Here is a 23133-nt window from a genome sequence, read left to right as displayed (position 1 = left end):
GAAATCCACGTGGAGGCTACAGGATGGTTTCATTAAAGCAAATTCCTTTTAATTCTAGACCAGTGCTTCTAAAATTTTAATGTACTTACGAATCACTTGGGATCTTGCAAAACGGCAGATTCTGGTTCAGCTGGTCTGGGGTGAGCCTGAGAGTCTCCGTTCCCAACAAGCTCACAAGCGATGCAGTTGCTACTGGTCCCAGGACCACACTTTGATTAGCAATGCTTTCGACGACGAATTCCTTAGAACAAGTTGGTTCTGACTCCAGACTTTCTACCATCTCTCCCAAATACCCAAATACAAATGGCCTGTGAAGAGGCAGAAGTCTCACCCAAGTGTCTAATCTTTAGGTGACACACAGAACTGAAACTCAGCCCTCAGAGAGTGCTCTTTTTTTTTTTTTTTTTCCAACCATGAAAAGGTGCCTATTTAATAGACACTGTTCTGAAATGTGGATTTTCATTTTTGATTGCTTTCAATGGAAAAGGAACATGACAATAGCAAGATATAATAGTCCCAGCTAGGACGAAAAACTAGAAGGGCATGTGCCCAATACAAGAGTTACAGAAAAAGCCTGAACGTGAAAGGGAAAAATTGAGAAAATGATCAGATGAAGAAAAGGGGGGAAAAGAACTCTGTCAAAAACGAAATGCTTTCTCCTAGAAAGCCAGAGGTTCCATTCAATTCTCGGAGCCCTAAGGAAGCTTTAATGAGCCTGAGTTGGCCTGAGGTGACTTTTGGATGGCTCTTTCCCGGTTGCCGTTTATATCTTAGGACAGAGGGCCCACATTTGGGGCCACTAAAACCATGTACCGTGAGAGGAGTAACATCAGGTTTATAGGGAGACACAGGGCCTCGCTGTTCCCAGAATCTGCACGCAGCACAGCTTCGGCTGCTTCTCTCTTGTTCCCTCGCAGTATGTGTTCCCTGAGATGGTTTTTGGGTATTTGAGGGCTGCCCGGAGTGGGCCACCCAGGCTCAGAGGAAGAGAGCTAAGAGTTTGCTTTATATTTAGGTCCTTGAAGGCGAACTCATTAGTACAACCTTATAGTATCAGGAACACCGGCCACGCTCTGCTACTTGACAGCTTTGGGGCTTTGGGCATTGGAAGCCTCAGTTTTCTCATCCATAAAATGAGGATGGTGCTGCCTAACTTCCGGGGTTGCTGTGAGGGATGGGAGTCGTGAACACACTCAGTAAATGTAGACAGTAGTGAGCAGGGAGCTAACCAATCAGGAAGGAGCTAACCTTCCCGGCCTTTGTTTTATTCATTCAGTAAAACCTGTGACAAGCACTGCTGTATATAATGTTCTTTTTCCCTCGAAGAACCCTTCCTCCCTCTCTATTTTTTTGCCCAGTGAACACATTTCTCTTTCAGACCCAACTTAAAATGCCATCATCTCTCTCATATTTCATTTCCCCCCTGCACTAGGTATAACTCTTTGTCCTAGTGTCATCTCATCCACTAGAGCATAAGCCCATTGAAGGCAAGAACCTTGACTTTATTTATTTTCATGTCCCAGGCACCCAACACAGCATCTGACACACGGAAGATGCTCAGCTAATGCTGACTGACAGCAAGAAAAAACATTCCCAAATTGCTGCCACACCGTTTAGAAAATAATTACCATGGGCGGTTACAAAAGGACTGCAAGAGTGTCATGGCGATTGAGGCCACTTCCACTTGGGGGAGGCCTGGGAGGTTGGAGGAGAACTCAGGAAAGGTTCTAGAGAAGAGGTGGCACTTAGGATGAGATCTGAGGGAGGGAGTGGTTGGAGCATCTCAGGGGAGAGGCACCTTGTGCAGAGGTGTGGAGGTGGTGACGTCATTGAACTGTTCAGGGAGATAGAACAGTCTGGATCATCTAGAACATGGTAGGCCTGCAGGGAACCAGGAGGTAAGGAGGAGGAATAGATTGGGACCCAATTGTAAGCCCCGGTGAGGATTCTGAGTGTCGCACAGCAGGCAGTGGGAATCACTGAAGGGTTTAGAGCAGGAACGTAATATCATCTGAGCTATGCTCCGTTTCCTTTCTCTGCTTCCAAGTCTCTGACCCAGGGCACTCCCCGTTGGGCTGCCCTGTCTGCACATCAGAGGTGTGGCACTGGTACCGCTGGCTTAGGCTCCTGGAGCTCTTGTTTGGGCCATGTGGCCGTAGCATTGAGCTGTGTGCCAGCAGGCAGGAACAAATGCTGTCTGCCCAGCTCACTGATTTGGAGGTGCCAGTCTCTTGGAGTTTGAGAAAGATTTCTTACGTGGTAGAGCGTAAGCTTCTCCTGCAGTGTTATGTCTAAAAGCCACAGTTTCAACCTGTACTTAATTCCGTCTGTAAACAAAAGTCCCAGCGCCTGAAATTATAAAGCATGTTTCTTCAACAAAAGGCCACTCTAATATAAACAGCATGGAAATGCTTTTGATTTATCCCCGAGGTGAAATCGGAAAGCTTTGGGAGACAGGAGAAGGATTTCATACCACAAGTAGCGAATCTCTCATCTCAGAGGCCTGAAGTGGCAAGTTGGAGAGAGAGTCAGTGGTTCTTTAATTCCTGAGAGTAACGAAGAGTGTAGGTGAAGATTGCTCTGCAGTAAATATTGATTAGATACGTGAAGAAAAGCACCCATGTGACACTTTCCCTGGTGTCAGAGGCATATTTCAAAAGCTTCCAAAAGGCCACGGAGACTTGCCCTTAGCTGGGAAGCTCTGGTACAGCTTGAGAGCCCTGCGTTCTTTATAGGGGTGATAGATCAAGTTCAGTCTCTGCTGTTAAATAGCTACGTGGCTTTGGGCAAGTTGTGTAACTTCTCCTGAGCTCAATTCCTTCCACATCACTAACATTCTTTAATTCTGTGATTATAGGAATTTGATGGGTTCTGAACAATGTGGGTAAAAGGCAGCTCTGTTTTTTCCATCTATGCATCCATCTTTTGAGAGTGTCTGTTGCATGCCCTGGGGATATGAAGATAAGGGAATGTAGTCCTTGATCCTTAGGAAACTGACAAGTAAGGGCTGGTTTCTTCTCGAAAGTTTGAATGCAGAAGGTTGCATCAAACTGTCTTCTTCATGTACATTTTTAATTCAATTGAAAATTTAGTGTTATTTATTGATACTGAAGAGGAAGGTGATTTTTCCAGACTTCTTCTTTTATCCTTGTCTTATTTTGCAAGCTCATTTGGTGTTTGATAATTGAAACAACCACACTTAGTAACAATATGTCTAAAGAGGTCATTGGGATCATTGTCTCTGAATTGAGGGAAAGAAAGGGGCGGAAAAATAGGTTTTCTAATGTGTTTATAAACACAGTTGCATTTCGCCAAAACCAACCACAGCACTTAGGACAGATGCATCCGGTGTATATTCTCGTGGATCAGATACAACATTTTGTTGATTTATTGGTCCATTCTCACAAGAACAAACTGTCAACTGTTGCTAACCATGGAAGATTGGAAAAAGATGGGACAAGTTTTATTTATTTTATTTTATTTTTGGGGGGGGGACAAGTTTTAAATTGGCCAGCACCTGAGTGATTGATAAAAATTTGTCAATTGTTGTAACAATACTAATGGCAAACCTTTAGACAGTGCTTCCTCTGTGCCAATGCTCTTCTCCACATTTACATATATTAACTCATTTAATCCTCATGACAGCTCTACGAAGTAGGAAATATTATTGCTCAGGGTCACCCCGATAGTAAGGCATGGTGACCCATATTATCCTTTTAATTGTCAACTTTCTCCATAGGCATGGCAATGCTAATCTCTAAATGCATTTGTTTGCTTTTTGTATTTCAACCCAAATATTTCTCTTTAAGCCACAGTTATCAAATATTTTGGAACTGTGGCCTGCCCCACCTTGGAATAAGAGAACTCTTTTTTTCAATTAAAGTATAGTTGATATACAATGTTACATTAGTTTCAGGTGTATAACATAGTGATTTGATAGTTTTTAAGATTATACTTCATTTAAGTTTATTATAAAATGTTGGCTATATTCCCTGTGCTGTACATTGCATCCTTGTATCTTATTTATTTTATTTTATTTTTAAATTATTTATTTATTTATTTTATTATTTATTTTTGGCTGCGTCAGGTCTTAGTTGCGACATGCGGGATCTTTGTTGAGGCATGCGGGATCTTTCCTTGCGGTGCGCGGGCTTCTCTCTAGTTGCGGTGCCCAGGCTCCAGGGCACGTGGGCTCTGTAGTTTGCAGCACACAGGCTCTCTAGTTGAGACACGCGAGCTCAGTAGTTGTGGTGCAAGGGTCTAGTTGCCCCGAGGCGTGTGGGATCATAGTTCCCTGACCAGGGACACAGGGTCAAACCTGTGTCCCCTGCCTTGTAAGGGGGATTCTTTACCACTGGACCACCAGGGAAGTCCCTCTTATTTATTTTATACACAGTAGTTTGTACCTCTTAATCCCCTTCCCCTATTGTGCCCCTCCCCTCACTGGTAACCACTTGTTTGTTCTCTGTATCTGTGTGTGTTTCTGTTTTGTTATACTCATTTGTTTTATTTTTTAAATTCCACATATAAGTGAAAACATGCAGTGTTTGTCTCTCTCTGTCTGACTTACTTCACTAAGCACAATATCCTCTAGGCTTATCCATGTTGTTCCAAATGGCAAAATTTCATTCTTTTTTATGGCTGAGTAATAGTCCGTTGTATGTGTATACCACATCTTCTTTATCCATTCATCTGTTGACGGACATTAAGGTTGCTTCCATATCTTGGCTATTGTAAATAGTGCTGCTATAAACATGGGGGAGCATGTATCTTTTCAAATTAGTGTTTTCATTTTCTTTGGATATATGCCCAGGAGTGGAATAGCTGGATCATATGGTAATTCTATTTTTAATTTTTTGAGGAACCTCTGTGCTGTTTCCCATGGTGGCTACACCAGTCTACATTCCCACCAACAGTGTGCAAGGGTTCCCTTTTCTCTACATCTTCACCAACGCTTATTATTTGTTGGCTTTTTAAAAAAAAATGTTTATTGGATTATAGTTGATTAAAAATGTTGTGTTAATTTCTGCTGTACAGCAAAGTGAATCAGTTATGCATATACACATATCCACTCTTTTTTAGATTCTTTTCCCATGTAGGTCATTACAGAGTATTGAGAAGAGTTCTCTGTGCTATACTATTAATATATTAATATTTGTTATCTTTGTTATTTATTTATTTATTTATTTTTGGCTGTGTTGGGTCTTCGTTTCTGTGCATGGGCTTCCTCTAGTTGTGGCTAGTGGGGGCCACTCTTCATCGTGGTGTGCGGGCCTCTCTTGTTGCGGAGCACAGGCTCCAGGCGCGCAGGCTCAGTAGCTGTGGCTCACGGGCCCAGTTGCTCCGCGGCATGTGGGATCCTCCCAGACCAGGGCCCGAACCCGTGTCCCCTGCATTGGCAGGCAGATTCTCAACCACTGCGCCACCAGGGAAGCCCCAATATTTGTTATCTTTTTGATGATAGCCATTCTGACAGGTGTACGGTGATTTTTCATTGTGGTTTTGATTTGCATCTCCAGGGGCACTCTTGTGTTGTGACTCAGAAGCAGAAAATATATAAGCAAATCAACAACAGCAACAGAATCTCTCAACTCGAGAAAAAGTGAGGGCCACAGTGCCTAAATCTTGAGCTCCAAATGGAGAAAGGGAAGGGGCTAGAAACTCATGAACCTATCAGGATGTGTTTTATTTCAATTCCAGTCTCTTTGTGACTGTCTGAGGAAGGGGGTCAGAATGAATGAGATATGCTCTGAGTCTTACATGTCCTGAGGAGCAAAGGGTGTGAAAACAAATGGCTGGTCTCTGGGGCCTTCCGTTAGTGACTGTCAGACCATCACCATCCCCTCCTGTTTATTGTCCCCAATGAGATAGCCTTAGTGACTGTCAGGCCATCACCATCCCCTCCTGTTTATCGTTCCCAATGAGATAACCTTCCCTGGAGGGGTCCTTTTCCATGCCATGTTGTCAAGCACTAATAATAACTTTAGCTAATATGTGCTTAGAGTGTTATGGTTTGCAAGGTGTTTTTACATGTATCACCACCTTTAATTTTCTTAACAACCCAGTGAAATGAAGAGATTTTGATTTTTCTCTCTCTCTCTCTTTTTTTTTTTTTTTTTAATTTGAAGAAACATTCTCTGGGAGGTTGATCTCCTAAGGTCCCACAAATAGACAAAGACGGATAAGCAGCCAGGCCTATGGGTCGAGACTCTTTTTTCTTTGTTGTTCGGGGCCAGGCTTTAAACCTGTCTTTTCAGTTATACGATGTCGATGATAATCTAATTAGTACATATCAAAAGATAAAAAGAAAAATTATAGCTGAGGATCATGAAGATGACGAAAAGTTCCTTCAACAGCTTTGAAGTAAGAATAAGGTTTGATATTTGATGAGATCTGAGCTCTGTTTACTGTCCAGGAAGATGTTTATGTTTGATGGTATGAGCTGAAGACACCAAGTTTTAAGGAAGAATTTGGCCCAGTATTTCTTCTTTAAGAAAAAGATTGCTTTACTATTCTAAGACAGAAGAAATTATCCACTCAGGAAGAAAAACAAATAGAAATAATTAAGTGAGTTGCTCACAAACTGGAATTGAAAGTGCATTGTAAAATAGCTTCTTAATTGAGAGTATTGTAATTGCTTTATTAATCTGAAACAAGGTAAACTGGGAACATCAGAGAAGTAAAACAAAATAATTCTTGACATTGTCTGGCGATGCCAGTAAACTTGGGAGCACTGTGGTGGGTGAGCCTGCATTAATTCACCGTGGGGTAAAGCCACAGGCAGCCCCAGGAGGGCAGGGGGCTATGGGTGTACACAAGTGTGAGCACGTCCAGTGAATGCCTGGTCTCCAGGAATGGATTTTTATCCTTAGAGGTGAGAGGACTTGCAGAGCCCAGTAAGATTGGTTAATAATCATTTCATCATTATCCCAATAAACTGACCTTTTCAAGAGAGAGGATGAGTAAGGTTTTCTGGAAATGACAGTTCGACCTGGTTATCTCCTGTTTCTGTTTGAAATTGGTGACTTTTATGTCCTGGAATTACCAGTGAGGGAGCAGAGCCGAACAAGGAGGGTCACTCGTGTTCAAGACGCCTTTTTTCTCCGAGTAACAAAATACAGAAAAGACCTTATTTCTTTGGTTTGATTGCATTTATAAAAGGTATATGTGATTGAATTGGGTGAAGCAGCAAGAGAGAGGTTCTTTTAAGAAAGAAAGAAAATCCATTCTTATCGTGGATTCTTTAAAACCTGGATGTTGTACAACATTGTGGCTCATCTAGCTGGTTTCCAAATTCAGAGTCTCTGTATGTAGAAGAATCCTTTAACACTTAAAGTCAGAAGATTCTGATTCTCTCCAGGCAGAAATAACAGGATCTACTTGTTTTGTAGAGACTTGATAGGTTTAGAGGCGTAATCCTGGGAGAGGCTCTCAATTGTGCTATTACACTGCCTCTGTTAACTGACTCTGAGTCTCAATGTCAGAATCTAAACCCAAGGATGCATTTTCAGGAGTACTTTGGAGTACTTTGGAGTCAGTTTTCCTTGCTATTGTCACCATCTGGCTAAGTGATGGTAACCTATTTGCTGCCTCAGTTTCATTATTTGTGAAATACTTGGACCATCTGGCTCCCATGATTGTTGTGATAACATTTCCTTAAGACAAATCTGAGACTTGGCCATATTAACTGATTCCCCCAAAGATCAGTTGGTCAATGGTGGAAGTTTTGACTTCAGGTTCACTTGTCTTTCCATATCATGCTGCCTTTCAGGAAATGTACTTTGAATTGAGACATGTGTTACGGACCGAAAGTTTGTGTTCTTCCCAATTCGTATGTTGAAGCCCTAAACCCCAGTGTGATGGTATTTGGAGGTGGGACCTTTGGGAGGTGATTAGGTTTAGATGAGGTCATGAAGGTGGGGCCTCCATGATGGGATTAGAGGAAGGGACCAGAACTTCTGCTCTCTGCCATGTGAGATCCCAAACAGAAGGTGGCTGTTTGTAAGCCCGGCAGCGGGCCGTCACCAAGAACTGAATGTGCTTGCATTTTCACCTAGCACTTCCCAGCCTGCAGAACTGTGAGAAATAAATGTCTGTTGTTTAAGCCACCCAGTCTATGGTGTTTTGTTAGAGCAGCCTCAGCTGACTAAGATGACATGCTTTACAAAAAATTATGATCAGTATATATCCGAGGGTCATGACAGCCATGTCCTTGAAGCCATGTGGTAGCAGCCTTAACCAGAGTGACTGAGGCCTCCCCAGGAGCCCACTCTGCCTGGATGGGATCTCACATGCAGTCATTAGCACGTCTATAGCTGAGAACAGGAGGTTGTTTCTACCCTAGGTTTCTATTGGTGCAACTCATACCATTGTTAGAGAAATTATTTAGTGATTATAATTTTTACTAGGAGGCAACTTTTACATCAAATAAATCAAATTTGAAATGGAATCATTTAAGTGAGGAAATATTTGGGCATGAACTGAGTTGTGCTGATACCTGAATGTCATATGCCTTTGCGGAAGCTTTGTAAAACATTTTGTACATCTACATGTGGCTCTGGCTGGTATCAGGCCATTTCCTGTTACAGAGAAGCAGTGCTGTGTGGGCGAAAGTAGAGCCACCCAAGAGCCAGGAGACCTGCCACCAGGCAGCTCTGCCACCTGCTGAATCACCTGAAGTGGTCATCTTATTCTCTGTCTGGTGACTCTGGTGGTTTCTTCATTGCTGCAGGAGATGATCTGTAAGATCTCATTCAGTCCCCAGTGCAACTAGAAAGAGGAGTTCAATTTAGTAACTCCTGCAGCCTTCATTCTGCAAAACAAAAATGAGTTAATCCCTGAAAAATGCTTACAGCAGTGCTTGGCATGTGGTTGCTGCCTTATAAAAATTAGTCACTAGAGTGATCAGTATCATTATTCCAAGAGCATTAAAACCATAGCAGCGTAGGGCTGAATTTAAAGACCTAGTTTGGCAGATGTAAGCTATTACATATGGAATGGAAAAACAACAAGGTCCTACTGTATAGTACAGAGAACTATATTCAGTATCCTATGATAAACCATAATGGAAAAGAATATTTTTTGAAAAAAGAATGTATATATGTACGTAACTGAATCACTTTGCTGTACAGCAGAAATTAACACAACATTGTAAATCAACTATACTTCAATTATAAAGAAAGAAAGAAAGAGAGGAAGAAAGAAAGGAAGGAAGGAAGAAAGGAAGAAAGAAAGAGAGAGAGAGAAAGAAAGAAAGAAAGACATAGTGTGGAGCAAGCCAGATTCCCAATTCAGGGCTCTTTGGCCTCTTTCTTGCCCTGAAGGTTCTCAGAATTCCTCATGGAATTGAGAATAGCTCACTCACCTCTGTTGATGATAGAGGGGACACAGTCTTAACTTCATGATGTCACAAACATTTATTAAAATCTGGGCCAGGATTAGAAAGATAATCAAAGGCCCTTGCCCACAATATTGCTAGGAGAAACACGTCCAGGTAACAGATGTGGTAAGTGGTTAGACAGTAAATTCAGCAGTCTTCCTAGAGGAGGGAGGGATTAGTTTATAACGGAAGTTCATCCACGTTGTTCATAAGGGAAGAGTTCACATAGAATGATGGTGCTAAACCTGGGAAGGCAACTAGGATCTCGCCATACAGGCATGAGCAGGAGGACACACCCGGCAGAGGACACTGTGTGGCCACAGTGTGAAGCCTCAGAAATGCCTGGCATGTGGGGTCATGTGTGGTTTGTGTAGCGGGGACTTGGGGTATGTGTGCAGTGCAGTGACGGGTGATGGCACCAAAAAGGTGGGCTGGACCCAGATTCCACTGGGCCCTGAATGCTAGGCCAAGGAGCACAGGCTTCCCACTGGGCAGTAGGGTTCCAGCTGTGTCCAGAAGTGCTTCAGGATTCCTTGAAGCTGCCGGGAGCCCAGAGGAGGTGGGGCTAGAGGACTTTAGGGCAGCCTCTGAGGCGTCTGTCCCTGCTTCACCCAGAGCAGCTCAGAGCAGCTCAGATTTTATCTGTTTTCTATCCTGGGGTTCTTGGTAACACGTTATTGAAAAAAGTTGGGGCTTCCTCTGCTTATAAAAAAGGGTTAAAATCCACTATGTAGACAACAGTGAGTCAATAAAAGTCTTGAAACCAAACAGTGACCCGATTTAGTTTCTATTTTAGAAAGCTCACCCTGGCAGCAAGGTAGAGGATAAATTGAGATGAGGAGTATGGGGAGGGAAATTGGAGAAAGGGGGCCAGTTAAGGAATTGGTTCAATAATTGGGGCAAGCAAGAAGGAAGTGAGTGTAAACCCAGACATTGGCAAGGGGAGAGGGAGGGATGGATTCAAGGTACACTGCAGAAGTCAAGGAACCATGACCTGAAGGTGGACTCGATCTGGAGAAAGAGGGTTTCTACCCCAGGGGCCTGGGAAGATGGCGAGTGGCAGTGACAAGAGGTCTCAGTCTAGGTGACCTTGAAAACAGTGATTTTGGAAATCAGGTGAAAGAAGCTGTAATAAAAGTGACTACGGCACAGAGCAGCAAACAGAATGTCTGGAAGAGGCTGATGAAACTGGGAAGAGAAACCTTATCTTTTGAGGGACCTGGTGACGAGGCTCCTGCTTAGAGCACAGCTGCCCAAGCAGGACAGGTGCTCTCACCTGCATCGTTAGCATCTGATCAAGATCCCTGGGAGAATGACTAGCTGGGAAGCCTATGTCAGCTCTTCCATCAGGCAGATGAAAGAGATGTTTTGTAAATGTTCAGCTGCCAAGCATTCCCTTGATACTAGGAACAATCAGCCTCCTTTTTATTTGGCAGAAAAATCCTCAGTGTATTTCACTGGAGGCCTCAGAATTTAGACCTTCTGCCAAATGAGGACATGGGCCTCTTTTCTGCATTTGTTGGAGACTTGGAAAATATGGCAAAATGTGCTCTAACCTCACAATCTGAATTGACTTATGGAATAGACATGTGTTTTGGGCCCTTACTCAGAATGACTGTTAGTGGGCCCTTACTCAGAATGACTGTTAGTGGTAGTGACTTCAAATTTGATCTCTTGGCACAAAGCAACTAGTTCTTGGATGGGCCAAAGGGGAGAAATAAACTAGAGTTTCTCCATCCAATATAGCAGCTGGCAGCCACACATGGGTATGAGCATTTGAACATGGGTAGTTCCAATTGTCATGTGTTATAAGTATAAAATACACACTGATTTTAAAAACTTACTATAAAAAAAAGTTAAATATCTCAACACTTTTTATAATATTGGGCACTTGTTGAGATGGCATTTTAAACACAGTGGACTAAATAAAACATATTATCAAAGTTAATTTCACATGTTATTTGTTTTAATGTGGCTATTAGTCAATTTAAAATTATATATATGTAAGTATATATCACGGTGTATTTCTATTGGACAACACTACTCTAGATAATTGAGGTTCCTCAACATTCATGTTGCAAGTGAAAGCTTTCAATGTCTAGGTAATTTTTATTTTATGTAAATTTATTGCTTTGAGTAGAAGGGTTTAAGATGGCGGCATAGGAAGACCCTGAACTCAACTCCTCCCATGGACACAACAAACTTACAGCAACATATGGATGATTTTCCTTTGAAAAGGACCTGAGAACTAGATAAACAGTGCCTTGACAGCAAAAGATAAAAAAGATACATTGAGACAGAGAAGCAGAGTGTCTCACCCAGGTCCCCACCCCAGAAGCAGTGACCCACAGTTGGGAGGGATCCCAAAGATATAGAACTTTCCCTCAAGGAGTGAAGGGATTGAGCCCCATGTGAGGCACCCTGACCTTTGGGTCCAACACTGAAAAGACGAGCCCCACAAATCAGTGGGGATTAAGTCCAGGAGAACCATAAAACTATAGGGAACAGTGAACCCATTCTTAAAGGGCTTACATGCAGACCCATTTGCAGTGAGATCCAGGGCAAAAGCAGCAGAAAGGGCAAAAATGGCAAAGAGCACCTAGACCATAAGTGAGGGAGACCCACTTACTGATTTTACAGTAGCTGCCAGAGAGCTAGGAACCTGCTGGTACTTTCTTGGGGATGGAAGTGCTATTGGGCACCTTTGTTACAATCTCATCCTAACTTGCTGGTGAAGAGCTGGTGAATGCCATTTTTGGCACCCTCCCTCTAGCCTGATAGCACTGGAGGGCATGCTCCACCCACTCCACAATACAACCCAGCTGGGTGAGGGCCTTGCCCACCCTGCGCAGCAGCTGCGCCACACCTGGGCTGGGCGAATGCACTGTGTCCTGCCTTCCCCAGGCAGTGGCCATGCTGCAACCAAGTCAGGTGAGCACCCCAGGGCCCTGCCTTTTCCACACAGCAGCTGAGACCCCACCACAGCTGGTGTGTGCATGCAGCCCACACGAGGGCCTCCCCTTGAGCACCTGGCTCTGGTGTTCAGGGAAGACTGTGCTTCTGGGCCCCAAGGGTCATCTCCTACATAAGAACACTCCTTCAAGACTGTGAGAAGTAGGTGTTTTGCCTGATACATATAGACAAACACAGGTAGTAAGACAAAATGAGGAGACAGAGGAATACGTTCCAAACCAAAGAACAAGACAAATCCACAGCAAAAGACATTAATGAAATGAAGATAAGCAACCTACCTGATAAATAGTTCAAAGTAATGATCATAAAAATGCCCACCAAACTTGGAAGAATAATGAATGAACACAGCAAGAACTTCAACAAAGCAATAGAAAATATAAGAAAGTACCAAACAGAAGTTATAACTGAACTGAAAACTATACTTGAGGGGTTCAACAGCTGACCAGATGAAGTAGAAGGATGAATCAATGAGCTGGAAGACAAAGCAATGAAAATCACCCAGAGCAGGAAAATGAAAAAGAATTTTAGAAAGTGAAGATACTTGAGTACCTCGGGTCCAACATCAGGTGGAATAACATTTGCATTAGAGTGATCTCAGAAAGAGAAGACAGAGAGGAAGGGCCAGAAAAATAATTTGAAGAAATAATGGTTGAAACCTTCCCTAATCTAGGGAATGAAATAGATATCCAGGTCCAGGAAGTCCAGAGAGTTCCAAGTAAGATGAGCCCAAAGAGAACCACACCAAGACACATTATAGTTAAAATGGTAAAAGTTAAAGGTAAAGAGAGAATCTTAAAGGCAGCAAGAGAAAAACAACTTAGAATGTATAAGGGAAACCCCATAAAGCTGTTAGTAGAATTTTCAACAGAAATTTTATGGGCCAGAAGGGAGTGGCATGACATAATCAAGGTGCTGAAAAGAAAAACTTTCCAGCCAAGAATTCTCAACCTGACAAGGTTATCATTCAGAATTGAAGAAGAGATTAAGAGTTTTCCAGATAAGCAAATGCTAAAGGTGTTCATCACCACTCAACTGGCCCTACAAGAAATGTTAAAGGAAATTCTCTAAGCTGGAAAGAAAAGGCACTAATTAATAATAAGAAAACATACAAAAGTAAAAATCTCACTAGAAAGGTAAATATACAGGAAAGATAGTAGATCAACCACTTACAAAGCAGGTATAAAGGTTGAAAGACAAAAGTAGTAAAATTAACTAAAATTATAATAATTAGTTAATAATTAGTCTGACCACAATGACCACTATGAAACTAGAAATCAATTACAAGAAGAAAACTGGAAAAACCACAAAAATGTAGAGATTAAACAACCAGTGAGTCATTGAAGAAATCAAAGGAGAAATTGAAAAATACCTGGAGACGAATGAAAACAGAGATACAATGTACCAAAATCTATGGAATGCAACAAAAGCAGTTGAAGAGAGAAGTACATAGCATTACAGGCCTACCTCAAGAAACAAACAAACAAACAAAAAAACCTCTCAAATAAACAATCTAACTTTACACCTAAAGTAACTGGAAAAGGAAGAACAAATGAAGCCCAAAGTCAGTAGAAGGAAGGAGCAGATCAGAGCAGAAATAAATGAAATAAATACTAAAGAGACAAGAGATCAGTGAAACTAAGATCTGGTTCTTTGAGAAGATTAAAAAAAAATAGAAAATAGAAGATAAAAAATATTGAAAAGCCTTTTGTTAGACTAACCAAGAAAAAAGAGAAAGGGCTCAAATAAATAAAATCAGAAATGAAAGAGGAGAAATTGCAGTTGCTACTGCAGAAATACAAAGGATCATAAGAGAATACTGTGAACAATTATACACCAAAAAATTGGACAGCATAGAAAAAAAGGGACCAATTCCTAGAAACATGCAATCTACCAAGATTGAATCATGAAGAAATATAAAACCTGAAGACTGATTACAGTAGTCAAAAACCTCCCAACAAACAAAATTCCGGGACCAGACAGCTTCCCTGGTGAATTTTTCCAAACATTCAAAGATTTAATACTTATCCTTCTCAAACTCTTCCAAAAAAAAATCAAAGAGGAGGGAATGCTTCCACACTCACTTTATAAGGCCAGCATTACCTTGATACCAAAACCAGTTAAGGGCATCACACACACACAAAAATTACAGGCCAATATCCTTGATAAGTATAGATGGAAAAATCCTCAACAAAATATTAGGAAACCAAATTCAATAATACATTAAAAGGATCATACACCCCATGATCAAGTGGGATTTCTTCCAGAGATACAAGGGTGATTCAACATCTGCAAATCGATCAACATGATACACCACATTAATAAAATGAGAGATAAAAATTATACGATCATCTCAATAGATGCAGAAAAAGTATTTGATAAAATCATAACATCTGTTTATGATAAAAACTCTCAACAAAATGTGTATGGAGGGAACGTACCTCAACAAACAAAGGCCATATATGACAAACCGAGAGATAACATCATATTCAATGATGAAAAAGCTGAAAGCTTTTCCTCTAAGATCAGGAACAAGACAAGGATGGATGTCCACTCTACCAATTTTATTCAACATAGTGTTGAAAGTCCTAGCCACAGCAGTTAGGCAAGAAAAATAAATAAAAGTCATCCAAATCAGAAAGGAAGAAGCAGAACTATCATTATTTGCAGATGATATGATGCTATATATAGAAAACCCTAAAGATTCTACCAAAAAACTCTTTGAACTAATAAATGAATTCAGCTAAGTTTCAGGATACAAAATCAATATAGAGAAATCGGTGGCATTTCTATCAGAAAGATAATTTAAGAAAACCCCATTTAAAATTGTAGCAATAAGGATAAAATACCTAGGAAGAAATTTAACCAAGGAGGTGAAATACCTGTACACTGAAAACTATGAGACACTGATGAAAGAAATTTAAGAAGACACAAATGAATGGAAAGATACACTGTGCTCATGGATTGGAAGAATTAATATTGTTAAAATGTCCATACTACCCAAAGCAATCTATAGATTCAATGCAATCCCTATCAAAATTCCAATGGCATATTTCACAAAACTAGAACAAATAATTCTAAAGTTTGTGCAGAAACAGAAAAGATCCTGAATGGCCAAAACAATCTTGAGAAAGAAGAACAAAGCTGGAGGTATCATGCTCCCTGATTTCAAGCTATACTACAAAGCTATAGTAATCAAAACAGTATGATACTGGCACAAAAACAGACACACTGATGAGTGGAACAGAATTGATAGCCCTGAAGTAAACCCACACATATAAGAACAATTAATTTATGACAGAGGTGCAAAGAACATACAATGGAGAAAGGAGAGTCTCTTTGATAAGTGGTGTTGAGAAAACTGGATTGCCACATGGAAAAGAATGAAACTAGACTACGGTCTTACACCAAACACAAAAATCAACTCAAATTGAATTAAAGACTTAAATGTAGGCCTAAAACAGTAAAATTCCTAGTAGGAAACATAGGCAGTAACCTCATTGTCATCAGTCTTAACAATATTCCTGTGGACTGGACTCCAAGGGCAAGAGAAACAACAGTAAAAATAAACAAATGGGACTACATCAAACTAAAAAGCTTCTGCACAGTGAAGGAAACAATTATCAAAACAAAAAGACAACCTACTAAATGGGAGAAAATGTTTGCAAATCATGTATCTGATAAGGGTTAATATCCAAAATATATAAAGAACTCATAAAACTCAACAACAATGAAACAATCCAATTAAAAAATGGGCAGAGACACTGAATAGAGACATATCCAAAGAAAACATACAGATGGCCAATAAGCACATGAAAAGATGTTCATCAGTACTGATTATTATGGACATGCAAATCAAAACCACAATGAGATAACGCCTCACACTAGTTAGAATGGTTAGTATCAAAAAGACAAGAAATAGCAAGTGTTGGAGAGGATGTGTTGATGGGAATGTAAACTGGTGCAGCCACGATCGAAAACATTTTAGAGATTCTTCAAAAAATTAAGAAAACTACCATACAATCCAGCAATTCCACTGTGGGGATTTATTCAAAGAAAATGAAAACAATAATTCAAAAACATATATGCACTCCTATGTTCATTGCGGCATTATTAACAATAGTCAAGATATGAAAGCAGCCTAAGTGTCCATCCATGGATGAATGGATAAAGAAAACGTGGTATGTATACCCAATGGACTACTACTCAGCCATGAAAAGGAATGAAATCTTGCCATTTGTGACAACATGGATGGACCTGGAGAGTATCATGCTAAGTGAAATAAGTCAGAAGGAAAAAGACAAATACCATATGATTTCACTCATCTGTTGTATCCAAAACAAAGCAAAACAAAACAAACGAACAAACTCATAGATACAGAGAACAGATCAGTGGTTACCAGAGGGAAAGGGGGTTAGGGGGTGGGCAGAAGGGGTGAAAGGGGTCAATTTTATGGTGACGGATGTGATCACTTTGTAGTGTATACAGATTTCGAATTATGATGCTGTACACCTGACACTAGATAATTAAAAAATGTATTGCTTTGAAATTACCTTTTCTAAAAAGATAATAATTGGGTCAAAAGGTTTTTTCTTCAATGGCTGGATGATAGGTTAAATTATTAAGTTTCAGATTTTAGCTTTGCAGTAGAATTTCACAGGAATTCAGTTATTTCACACCCCACCCCCACTTTTTCCTTACTGCACAAGAATACGATGCCCCAAAGCAACAGTATCTGAGAATACAGAATAGGCCACTCTGTACATGTGCCTATGAGATATGAACTCATTAAAAATACCAGACCCACAAAACAGTGAAAAAAAATTTTTTATGGGAACACCCACGGCAGTGAATGAAAAACTTATGTTAATGCTGTTCTAAGAATGAAACTTGTAGCTTATAAACTTCTTTAAAAAAAAAAAAAAAGAAGAAGATAGTGGGATAAGGACCTGGAAATATGAAAGTTCCCATGGAAACAATCATTTACCCGCCATGCAAATATTCCATGTGTATGAGAGTAGATATGTGTAGAAACGAGGGCTGACCCATATTAAGTTGGAGCATTGGAGTGTTGCTGTAAGTGCTTTATGTGTAAACCCTACCACAATGAAGTGAAGTAAGGACTGTTTTTTCTTGGGGCACAGAGAGAGAATCAGAAGATCAGGAAGCTAGCTAGCAGTGGAGCCAGAATCAGAACCCTGGCCCTCACCCTAACCTCTACACTGTATGCCCTTCTGAGCAAGTGCAACATAATTATAGTCAGAGAGAAACACCTGTGGACCAGAGAGCAGGACAGGATTTTAAACATTTCTAGTTTTGCTTCATCTTAGCATTCTGATGTTTTTCACATTTGTAACCTTAATGCAATTAAAAGCAGGAGATGGTAATTAACCAATTCTTATGAAGGAAGGAAGGACTTAAAATAAGTACTTTGAGAGCCGAAAGGGAGTTCACTTCCACGGTGTGATAACGGGATGCAGTTACTGGATCACTCAGCACTGACACAGGAACACGAAACTGCGCCATAACGTTATTTATTTTTGAAATTTTATCACAAATAATTTGTAAAGTTAAACATAGGAAGAGGCTTTTCCAATGGAAATTTGCAAAAATAGTCACACTTAATAACTTACCCAATTTGGAATTTCTTCTTCATCCTCAACATAATATAGATATTATATTAAAATTTTTTTAAAGAATGTGCTTTGTTGAAACTTTAAAAAATGTGTGGGGTTTTAAAAGTTTTATCTTTTTCTGTTTTGCTAAAATTGAGCCTGGCATTTTTAACTTCAAAGGAAATTTGTTTTTCCGAAAGGTCTAAGTGAGGGGAGATAGCTCTACAGTACAAGTCTGATGATGGATGGTTTGCTGTGAGTGCTGACTCTGCATGTAGTGTATCAGTAATAATGTTGTGCATTGACTTCTTATTTTAAAAAATTATTTATTTATTTATTTTTGGCTGTGTTGGGTCTTCACTGCTGCACGTGGGCTTTCTCTAGTTGCGGCAAGTGGGGGCTACTCTTCGTTGCGGTGCACGGGCTTCTCATTGTGGTATCTTCCCTCGTTGTGGAGCACAGGCTCTAGGCGCATGGGCTTCAGTAGTTGTGGCACGCAGGCTCAGTAGTTGTGGCTCGCGGGCTCTAGAGCGCAGGCTCAGTAGTTGTGGTGCACAGGCTTAGTTGCTCCGCGGCATGTGGGATCTTCCCAGACCAGGGCTCGAACCCGTGTCCCCTGCATTGGCAGGCGGATTCTTAACCACTGTGCCACCAGGGAAGTCCTGTGCATTGACTTCTTTACTGATGTTATCAGCAGGGTAGGAATCCTCAGCCCACTAAAATTCCAGCCGCCACATCCAGCAGGCTTATCCTACTGTGGATATCATATGGTGTGTTTTCACTCAAAGCCACCCACACACAGGGCTGGAGTAGAATCTCGACAACCATGGGTGGCTTTGTCTGTGTGCTCAGCAAACACTTCTGTCCGCAGGAACCTTACAAAGGTGCCTTTGTCTGCCTGCCTGGGTCTCTGCACGGTCCCAGTTCAGGGCAAAGTTATGAGCCGTTCTCCCTTCTGTATGGATTGGTGCGCCTTCTTCAAGTCTTGGTTTGAGGCACGCCTTCCCTGACCTTCCTGACCAGATGAAATGCCCTGCCATGCCCTCTCATAGCCACTTTAGAGCACCAGCCCCTCTCCTTGGTGGTATGTGTCCATTGCAGGGCTACTCTTGGCAGCTCTGTGATTAACAAAGACCTCCACCAGTAAGTTCCATGAGAGAATGGGCTTGCCTGTTTTTGTCACTATCATTCACTAATGTTTCTCCAGTGCCTGGCATGGTGCCTGGCATGTTGTAGGCACTTGGCAAGTATTTGTTGAATGAATGAAATAAATGGTTGGCTGCACCTAAAATTCAGTATCTAACCACAGCTGAGCCTCCATGGGTGAGCATCAATCATTCTCTATGTGTATATGCACCTCCTGCAGCAATGATTTCCAATCTTTCTTACTTGACTCAATGCCCAAACTTGGCCCGCTCACTCTTTGTTCCTGTTCTCAGCCCCTACGTTTTAGACAATATCAAGTGTTATCAAAGCAAGCTTCGTCACCTTCCCCTTCCTCTGGACCTTCACCCATTTTCCTCTTCCTTTCTGACCCAGAGCAGAAATTGTCCCCATCCCTTGCCAAAGCCAACTTTCCCCGTACCCTGATCCTGCCCCTCCATCCTCCCCCAGGCCACTGCTCCAACCTGCATCCCCTATCTCGACTCTTCTCTCTTTTTCCAACTCCTTCCTCTCACCTTACAGCCATGCTCAGGTGACTCCCATCTTCCCAATACGTTGGCCCTTGGTGGTTTAGCTGTCGAGCACCGCTGTCCAACGGAACTTTCTGCAGTGGGGGAAATACTCTGTATCTCTGCTGTCACATATGGAGGCTACTACCACATGTGGCTATTGAGCACTTGAAATATGGCTAGTGTGACTGATACATGAAACTTTAATTTTATTTAGCTTTAATTAAATTTAACATTAAAATACACACATGTGGCTAGCGGCCTCCATATTGGATCCCACAGCTCTAAAGTGTAAGTTCCAAAATCATATTGTTTAGGTTAAAATAAATTACAGTTGTACCACCTCCTAACCATATGGCCTTGAGAAAGCTACTTAAGTACTAAACTTTTTCATCTAAAATTATGCTAATGGTACTATAGTATAGAGTTGTTATGAATAAGATAATTCATGGTATTACATTTAGTGCAAAGTGTATATACTCAAAATGTATTTGTTTTTGTCATCACCATCATCTTCACTGTTATCCAATCCTATTGAGACTGCTTTTTCAAGCTTCAGGTCAGATGCTTTAATGACCAACAAAATCAGTTCAGTGGGTCTTGACTAGCGTTTTTTTAGAGAAATAGACCAGACTACAATAAGAAATATCAGTGCTTCTCATGCAGTAGAAATAGGTATTAATTCGTGAAACATTTGTTTCTATATACGAGTGCATTGTGTACCAGGCAATGAAGTAAAATATATTTCTCACCATGAGTTGCATAAAAAGAGTTGTGTTTCTCTAGAAGTGCTGCTTCCGAGTTGAGAAGGTCAAGACTGATATACCAGAGGCCAGATCCACTGGCCTCTTCTCAACCTTATGTGGATTTCTCAGTCCTATTTGGCACTGAGGTCCACCTTCTGTTTGATTTTCTTTCCTCTGTTGACCTTTACTCTTTCCCATCCAGTATTTCTTTGAGGGCTACTTGCATCAAAATAACTCCAGGAGGGTAGGGACATATGGTAGTCAGCCTCCAAGTTGCCCCTCCACCCTGATTTTGTCTCCTGTCACTTCTGTGAACTCTCCTCTCACAGTAAATAGGACTCACCTATGTAACCAATAGGATTTTCCAGAAATGACAAACGTGACTTCTGAGGCTGGGTCATAAAAGATATTGTGGTCTCCGCCTTGCTCTCTTGGGTCACCTGCTCTAGGGGAAGCTGACTGCCACTTGATGAGGACACTCATCTTGGAATCAGAGCCTCAGGCCCAGATAAGTCTTCAGATTTCTGGCTTACAACTTGACTGCAGCCTTGCGAGAGGCCTCGAGCCACCCAGCTGAGCTGCTCACAGATTCTTGATATCCAGAAACCATGAGATCAAAAATGTTGCTGTGTTAAGATGTGAAATTTGGGGGTTATCTGTCATGCATCAATAGATAATGAAGGGAGTGTTCTCTTTAGATCGTATGTTCCTACTGAATCTGGTTTTCTGGGGAGGTGTCTAGGAATCTTCATGAATGTCTCTGGGTGATTCTTTGACCCTCTAGAGTTTAAGAACCACTGCTCTTTTTTTCACTGACTGCCCTCCCTCTTCCTTCCCTCCCTCCATTCCTTCCTTCCCCTACAGTACAGTTCCCAAAAGCTCTGTCCAGGGCCTCTTCTCTTTTTATTGTGCACTCCCCAAGCAAGTACATCTATTCTGTGGCTTCAACAGACAGACTTGGAGCAACCCGTGGACCTACTTCTTCCACACCGAGCCCTCTTCAAAGCTCCTAAGCCCTATTTTCCAACTGCCTGCCTGATATCTGCATGTGTGTTTCCCTCCAGCAAGTCAAACTCAGTATGTTCAACCTTGAATTCATAACCATCCTCATGAAACGTTTTCATTTGTGTTCCCTATTTTTGATAGTAATTTATAGCTTAGTCTCCTAGGCTCTAAATCTTGATATCATCCTTGCATCCTCTTTTTCCTTACCCTCAACACATCCGAAGATCTGACAGTCCTCCTCTTCAGTCCTCCATTCTCCCATGGCCACTGCCACCACTCTGGTTCACACGTCATTACCCCTTACCTGGCCTGTTGTGATGCCTGCTCCATTGCTTTCTCATTCTCCTCTTTCCCCACAACCTCTTCCATTCCAACCTTCAATCCACAACCTCTCCATTGTCTTTTGAATAAAGTTTAAACTCCTTGGTGTGTCATGTAAGGTCTCTAACAGTGAGGCCCTAACAGGATGTTCTATGTTTATTATTAATAGCCATCTCCTAACTCACCCCTAAACACACATACTCTCTCGGCACAAGACGTTATCCATAAGTTCCCAAACATGCCTTGAAGTGGTCTATATCTTTTCTCATACTATTATGACCCCTAGAGAATTAAAATTCTCCTTTGAGAATAAAAAAAAAATCATACTGTAAAGCCCATTGCAAAATTTATTTGTGGTGCAGTTGCAATGGTAGATGTAGTTCATGTCTGCACCCTCTCATCCCAGTCCCCAAACCAGGTCAGGAGAAGGCAGGGGGAGAGTGTGGGTGCAAACCCCATTGAGCTTGCAGCTACTTTGTTGCCTTCGGACATGAAAAAGGCATTTTCAGCTTCCTGTGGGTCTTCACCTGCTTTAGCTACACAGGTTGTACTTTTGTGAAAAGACGCACTCATTATTCATTTAGTGAGCTCATAAGCATTTATTAACCCTGTCCTAGCATCATGGTGGATATCAAAGTTAAGACCTAGTTCCTGCTCTTTGTCAACTCTGGTAGAGAGTAGCAATTGCCAGAAGATACTAAAATATCAGGGGACTTCACAGGTAAAGGAAATCACCTCTGGGCTGGAAGGGTGGGGAGTGGGGATAAGTTATTGCCTACCTTCCTCTCCTTGAATGTAAGCTCCAGAAGGGCAGGCATCTTTGTTTTGTTCAAGTCTATATTTCCAGTAGCTAGATCAGCAACCTACACAGAGTAGGACCCAAAATATATTTGTTGAATGAATGGGTGACTGAATAAAAACTTTTACGTAGAAAAAGTGTAGGTTCAGGTTCATAACTGTGAACTTCTTAAAGGCTGAGATGATAGCCATTTGCATTTTTATGGATTTGCATTGTGTTCAGCATACCTTAGGCACTCAATTAGTGCTGGATGAATGTCGAGTGATTCCATAGTGAGGTTTGTTTTCTCCCACCCCTTCCCTGGTGTCATTAAGTGTTAGCCTTCCAAAGAAAATATTTATGCTAAGTTGACAGTGGTTTTAAAGGTAAGAGTCTTTAAGAAACCAAGGAAAAAAGGCAAGGTGAAAGAAGATGAGACAAGATAAAAAGATCAGGAAAATAACATTTTTAATGTAATTAACTACTGAAAGTGTTCCTGAAAGCACTGGTTTACCTAAGAGTCAACTGAAATGGAAAATCTGACTATATGTGACGTTGTTAAACCATCTCATTAGCAACACTTGTTTGATTTAATCCAAGAACCAAATATTGCTATATAGAGGTCAAAACTTAAAGTTAGTGAAGA

Source organism: Balaenoptera acutorostrata, chromosome 1, assembly GCF_949987535.1.
Source record: "Balaenoptera acutorostrata chromosome 1, mBalAcu1.1, whole genome shotgun sequence".
Taxonomy (NCBI): domain Eukaryota; kingdom Metazoa; phylum Chordata; class Mammalia; order Artiodactyla; family Balaenopteridae; genus Balaenoptera; species Balaenoptera acutorostrata.
Note: the sequence above shows the minus strand (reverse complement) of the source record.